Source organism: Oncorhynchus nerka, linkage group LG15, assembly GCF_034236695.1.
Source record: "Oncorhynchus nerka isolate Pitt River linkage group LG15, Oner_Uvic_2.0, whole genome shotgun sequence".
Classification (NCBI taxonomy): Eukaryota; Metazoa; Chordata; class Actinopteri; order Salmoniformes; family Salmonidae; genus Oncorhynchus; species Oncorhynchus nerka.
The window spans coordinates 90,395,582-90,402,163 of record NC_088410.1 but is presented as its reverse complement, the minus strand read 5'-3'; the positions used below and the strand labels follow the sequence as shown (position 1 = coordinate 90,402,163).

The window sequence follows — 6,582 nt, the reverse complement described above, 5'->3', positions numbered from 1 at the left end:
CAGGGTCTGAGCACAGGCCACAGGAAGGGGGGATGTAAATTATCTTTAGGTCAAAGGAAAGGTCTTGACATCATATAATCTGGCCGAAAGCAGATGTGGGGGTTATTGAGCTGAACAAGCAGGGCGCACAGATTGGAATGTAACGTAATTTACATATGGGGTGGGCTCATATGCAATATGTGGATAAATACTGGAGCCAGGGCTCCCGTGGGTCCTGCGGGGCTCTCCGGCTTCTGATACGGGGGTGTATTAAAAGTCTATCATTGAATTCAAAGTTCCTGGTCGTGTCATGTTTGAATCGATTGGCCACTACAAGAGCAAGAAATGTAGCCATGAAGTGTATTCAACGTGTAAAAAGCTTTGCATAATTTGTATCTTCATAACATGTCACATTTCCTGTTGCTGAGGGAATAATGTTGTGTTGTGTGAAACTGCTGTATCTGTTGTTACACAAGTGCGTACCTAACAACAAGATATTCTTTCCCATACCGGGAGTTGAACCCGGGACACCTGGGTCGAAACCAGGAATCCTAACCGCTAGACCATATGGGAAGACACATACTTTAAATACACATCGCAGACAAATCTGTAAATGTTGACATTATGCCCGTTGGATTTAAAAGCTACATCTTTTTTCTCAGAGATGTTGGGGAATGTCCAGATGAAATCGGTCTAAAATGTGTTTGAAGTGAGAACAGCCAGAAGCACTGAAAGGTATACAGTATCATTCCCAGCTTGATTTCAGTCAATTAAATAAAGTATTGAGCCAGCCAGGATTAGAACCTAGAATTTTCTGATCCGTAGTCAGAAAAGTTATCCATTGTGCCACTGGCCCCACGTCTAAGCTGAAGTCAGGTCACAGCTAGACCAGTGTACACAGTCATAGCGTCTGTCAACAACAAGGTTCCTTGGTTTTCTGTTTCAGATGCATATCTTAATTTGATCCTCCTGTTGTTGCATGAATTTTACTGCAGAGCAAGAAATGCAGCCATGAAGTGTATTCAACGTATAAAAACCCTTGTATAATTTGAATCTACATAACATGTCACATTTCCTGTTGCTGAGGGAATATTGTTGTGTTGTGTGAAACTGCTGCATCTGTTGTTACACAAGTGCGTACCTAACGACAAGATATTCTATCCCATTCCGGGAGTTGAAACCGGGCCACCTGGGTGAAAACCAGGAATCCTAACCGCTAGACCTTATGGGAAGACGCATACTTAAAATACACATCACAGACAAATCTTTAAATGTTGACATTATGCCTGTTGGATTTAAAAGCTACATCTTTTTTTCTCAGAGATGTTGGGGAATGTCCAGATGAAATCCGTCTAAAATGTGTTTGAAGTGAGAACAGCCAGAAGCACTGAAAGGTATACAGTATCATTCCCAGCTTGATTTCAGTCAATTAAATAAAGTATTGAGCCAGCCAGGAGTCGAACCTAGAATCTTCTGATCCGTAGTCAGACACGTTATCCATTGCGCCACTGGCCCCACATCTAAGCTGAAGTCAGGTCACAGCTAGACCAGTGTACACAGTCATAGGGTCTGTCAAGAACAAGGTTCCTTGGTTTTCTGTTTCAGATGCATATCTTAATTTGATCCTCCTGTTGTTGCATGAATTTTACTGCAGAGCAAGAAATGCAGCCATGAAGTGTATTCAATGTTTAAAAAGCCTTGTATAATTTGAATCTACATAACATGTCCTGTTGCTGAGGGAACATTGTGAGAAACTGCTGCATCTGTTGTTACACAAGTGCGTACCTAACGACAAGATATTCTTTCCCATACCGGGAGTTGAACCCCAGCCACCTGGGTGAAAACCAGGAATCCTAACCGCTAGACCATATGGGAAGACAGATGCTTAAAATACACATCACAGACAAATCTTTAAATGTTGACATTATGCCTGTTGGATTTATAAAGCTACATCTTTTTTTTCTCAGAGATGTTGGGGAATGTCCAGATGAAATCCGTCTAAAATGTGTTTGAAGTGAGAACAGCCAGAAGCACTGAAAGGTATACAGTATAATTCCCAGCTTGATTTCAGTCAATTGAATAAAGTATCAAGTCAGCCAGGAGTCGAACATAGAATCTTCTGATCCGTAGTCAGACACGTTATCCATTGCGCCACTGGCCCCGCATCTAAGCTGAAGTCAGGTCACAGCTAGACCAGTGGACACAGTCATAGCGTCTGTCAAGAACAAGGTTCCTTGGTTTTCTGTTTCAGATGCATATCTTAATTTGATCCTCCTGTTGTTGCATGAATTATACTGCAGAGCAAGAAATGCAAACTTTAAGTGTATCAATGTTTAACAAGTATTGTAAATTATTAATCTACAAAACATGTCACAATTCCTGTTGCTGGGGGAATATTGTTGTGTTGTGTGATTCTGCTGCCATTTAAAATGTGGTATCTGTTCTTACACAAGTGCATCACAAATGACAAGATGTTCTTTCCCATACTGGGAGTTCAACCCGGGCGAAAACCAGGAATCCTAAACGCCAGACCATATGGGAAGACAGTTACTTAAAAAAAACATCACAGACAAATCCATAAACATTGAAATGATGCTTGTTGTAATTACAAGCTCCATCTTTTTCTCAGAGATGTTGGGGAAAAGTCCCATATAAAATCAGTCTAAGATCTGTTTGAATCGAGCACTGCCAGACACAATGAAAAGTATACCGTTTACCTCCCAGCTTGATTTTGGTCAAATAAATCTAGTTTTGAACCAAACAGGAGTCAAATATTCAATCTTCTGACCTTTTATCAGACACGTTATCCATTGCGCCACTGGCCGCACAGCCAAGCTGAAGTCAGGTCACACCTAGGCCAGTATACACAGTCATAGTGTCTGTCAGCGACAAGGTTCCTTGGGATTTCTGTTACAGATGCATATCTTAATTTGATCCTCCTGTTGTTACATGAATTTTACTGCAGAGCAAGAAATGCAGCCAAGAAGTGTATTCAACGTTTAAAAAGCCTTGTATAATTGTATCACATTTTTCATTTCATTTCATTACAGTACAACGGCTTGATTTGTTTGATCGTAGCTAGCTACATAGCTAGCTACATAGCCGTCTTTGTATCAAAGATAATTGTGTAGTCTAGAGCGATTTCCTAGGTTAGTTAGCCAGCTATTGTCGTTCTTTTAACGCAACGTAACGTAATCAACACTGCTAGCTAGCCAGCTAGCCCCGAATAGCAGCACAGTAGAAACTATTACACTCAACGGAACGACTTGATTAGTGTAGTGTCAACAACGCAGCCAATGCCAACTAGCCTACTTAGTCAACAACGCAGCCTCTGCCAGCTAGCCTACTTCAGCAGTACTGTATCATTTTAATCATTTTAGTCAATAAGATTCTTGCTACGTAAGCTTAACTCTCTGAACACTCGTGACGTGTAGTCCACTTGTCATTCCAATCTCCTTTGCATTAGCGTAGCCTCTTGTGTAGCCTGTCAACTATGTGTCTGTCTATCCCTGTTCTCTCCTCTCTGCACAGACCATACAAACGCTCCACACCGCGTGGCCGCGGCCACCCTAATCTGGTGGTCCCAGCGCGCACGACCCACGTGGAGTTCCAGGTCTCCGGTAGCCTCTGGAACTGCCGATCTGCGGCCAACAAGGCAGAGTTCATCTCCGCCTATGTCTCCCTCCAGTCCCTCGACTTCTTGGCACTGACGGAAACATGGATCACCACAGACAACACTGCTACTCCTACTGCTCTCTCTTCGTCTGCCCACGTGTTCTCGCACACCCCGAGAGCTTCTGGTCAGCGGGGTGGTGGCACCGGGATCCTCATCTCTCCCAAGTGGTCATTCTCTCTTTCTCCCCTTACCCATCTGTCTATCGCCTCCTTTGAATTCCATGCTGTCACAGTTACCAGCCCTTTCAAGCTTAACATCCTTATCATTTATCGCCCTCCAGGTTCCCTCGGAGAGTTCATCAATGAGCTTGATGCCTTGATAAGCTCCTTTCCTGAGGACGGCTCACCTCTCACAGTTCTGGGCGACTTTAACCTCCCCACGCCTACCTTTGACTCATTCCTCTCTGCCTCCTTCTTTCCACTCCTCTCCTCTTTTGACCTCACCCTCTCACCTTCCCCCCTACTCACAAGGCAGGAAATACGCTCGACCTCATCTTTACTAGATGCTGTTCTTCCACTAACCTCGTTGCAACTCCCCTCCAAGTCTCCGACCACTACCTTGTATCCTTTTCCCTCTCGCTCTCATCCAACACTTCCCACACTGCCCCTACTCGGATGGTATCGCGCCGTCCCAACCTTCGCTCTCTCTCCCCCGCTACTCTCTCCTCTTCCATCCTATCATCTCTTCCCTCTGCTCAAACCTTCTCCAACCTATCTCCTGATTCTGCCTCCTCAACCCTCCTCTCCTCCCTTTCTGCATCCTTTGACTCTCTATGTCCCCTATCCTCCAGGCCGGCTCGGTCCTCCCCTCCCGCTCCGTGGCTCGACGACTCATTGCGAGCTCACAGAACAGGGCTCCGGGCAGCCGAGCGGAAATGGAGGAAAACTCGCCTCCCTGCGGACCTGACATCCTTTCACTCCCTCCTCTCTACATTTTCCTCTTCTCTCTCTGCTGCTAAAGCCACTTTCTACCACTCTAAATTCCAAGCATCTGCCTCTAACCCTAGGAAGCTCTTTGCAACCTTCTCCTCCCTCCTGAATCCTCCTCCCCCTCCCCCTCCTCCCTCTCTGCAGATGACTTCGTCAACCATTTTGAAAAGAAGGTCGACGACATCCGATCCTCGTTTGCTAAGTCAAACGACACCGCTGGTTCTGCTCACACTGCCCTACCCTGTGCTCTGACCTCTTTCTCCCCTCTCTCTCCAGATGAAATCTCGCGTCTTGTGACGGCCGGCCGCCCTACAACCTGCCCGCTTGACCCTATCCCCTCCTCTCTTCTCCAGACCATTTCCGGAGACCTCCTCCCTTACCTCACCTCGCTCATCAACTCATCCCTGACCGCTGGCTACGTCCCTTCCGTCTTCAAGAGAGCGAGAGTTGCACCCCTTCTGAAAAAACCTACACTCGATCCCTCCGATGTCAACAACTACAGACCAGTATCCCTTCTTTCTTTTCTCTCCAAAACTCTTGAACGTGCCGTCCTTGGCCAGCTCTCCCGCTATCTCTCTCAGAATGACCTTCTTGATCCAAATCAGTCAGGTTTCAAGACTAGTCATTCAACTGAGACTGCTCTTCTCTGTATCACGGAGGCGCTCCGCACTGCTAAAGCTAACTCTCTCTCCTCTGCTCTCATCCTTCTAGACCTATCGGCTGCCTTCGATACTGTGAACCATCAGATCCTCCTCTCCACCCTCTCCGAGTTGGGCATCTCCGGCGCGGCCCACGCTTGATTGCGTCCTACCTGACAGGTCGCTCCTACCAGGTGGCGTGGCGAGAATCCGTCTCCACACCACGTGCTCTCACCACTGGTGTCCCCCAGGGCTCTGTTCTAGGCCCTCTCCTATTCTCGCTATACACCAAGTCACTTGGCTCTGTCATAACCTCACATGGTCTCTCCTATCATTGCTATGCAGACGACACACAATTAATCTTCTCCTTTCCCCTTCTGATGACCAGGTGGCGAATCGCATCTCTGCATGTCTGGCAGACATATCCGTGTGGATGACGGATCACCACCTCAAGCTGAACCTCGGCAAGACGGAGCTGCTCTTCCTCCCGGGGAAGGACTGCCCGTTCCATGATCTCGCCATCACGGTTGACAACTCCATTGTGTCCTCCTCCCAGAGCGCTAAGAACCTTGGCGTGATCCTGGACAACACCCTGTCATTCTCAACTAACATCAAGGCGGTGGCCCGTTCCTGTAGGTTCATGCTCTACAACATCCGCAGAGTACGACCCTGCCTCACACAGGAAGCGGCGCAGGTCCTAATCCAGGCACTTGTCATCTCCCGTCTGGATTACTGCAACTCGCTGTTGGCTGGGCTCCCTGCCTGTGCCATTAAACCCCTACAACTCATCCAGAACGCCGCAGCCCGTCTGGTGTTCAACCTTCCCAAGTTCTCTCACGTCACCCCGCTCCTCCGCTCCCTCCACTGGCTTCCAGTTGAAGCTCGCATCCGCTACAAGACCATGGTGCTTGCCTACGGAGCTGTGAGGGGAACGGCACCTCAGTACCTCCAGGCTCTGATCAGGCCCTACACCCAAACAAGGGCACTGCGTTCATCCACCTCTGGCCTGCTCGCCTCCCTACCACTGAGGAAGTACAGTTCCCGCTCAGCCCAGTCAAAACTGTTCGCTGCTCTGGCCCCCCAATGGTGGAACAAACTCCCTCACGACGCCAGGACAGCGGAGTCAATCACCACCTTCCGGAGACACCTGAAACCCCACCTCTTTAAGGAATACCTAGGATAGGATAAAGTAATCCCTCTCACCCCCTCCCCTGAAAAGATTTAGATGCACTACTGTTCCACTGGAGGTCATAAGGTGAATGCACCAATTTGTAAGTCGCTCTGGATAAGAGCGTCTGCTAAATGACTTAAATGTTGCTGAGGGAATATTGTTGTGTTGTGTGAAACTGCTGCATCTGTT

The 6,582-nt window shown here is 47.5% G+C and overlaps 2 non-coding genes across 2 annotated transcripts; both read right to left on the bottom strand.

The window, feature by feature from the left end:
- Positions 1–480: 480 nt before the first annotated feature.
- On the bottom strand, positions 481–552 carry trnar-ucg (transfer RNA arginine (anticodon UCG)). Its single transcript has one exon. It is a non-coding gene; the product is annotated as a tRNA-Arg (tRNA).
- An 869-nt stretch (positions 553–1,421) lies between these two features.
- Positions 1,422–1,494, bottom strand: trnar-acg (transfer RNA arginine (anticodon ACG)). The gene has a single exon. It is a non-coding gene; the product is annotated as a tRNA-Arg (tRNA).
- Between the last annotated feature and the right edge of the window lie 5,088 nt (positions 1,495–6,582).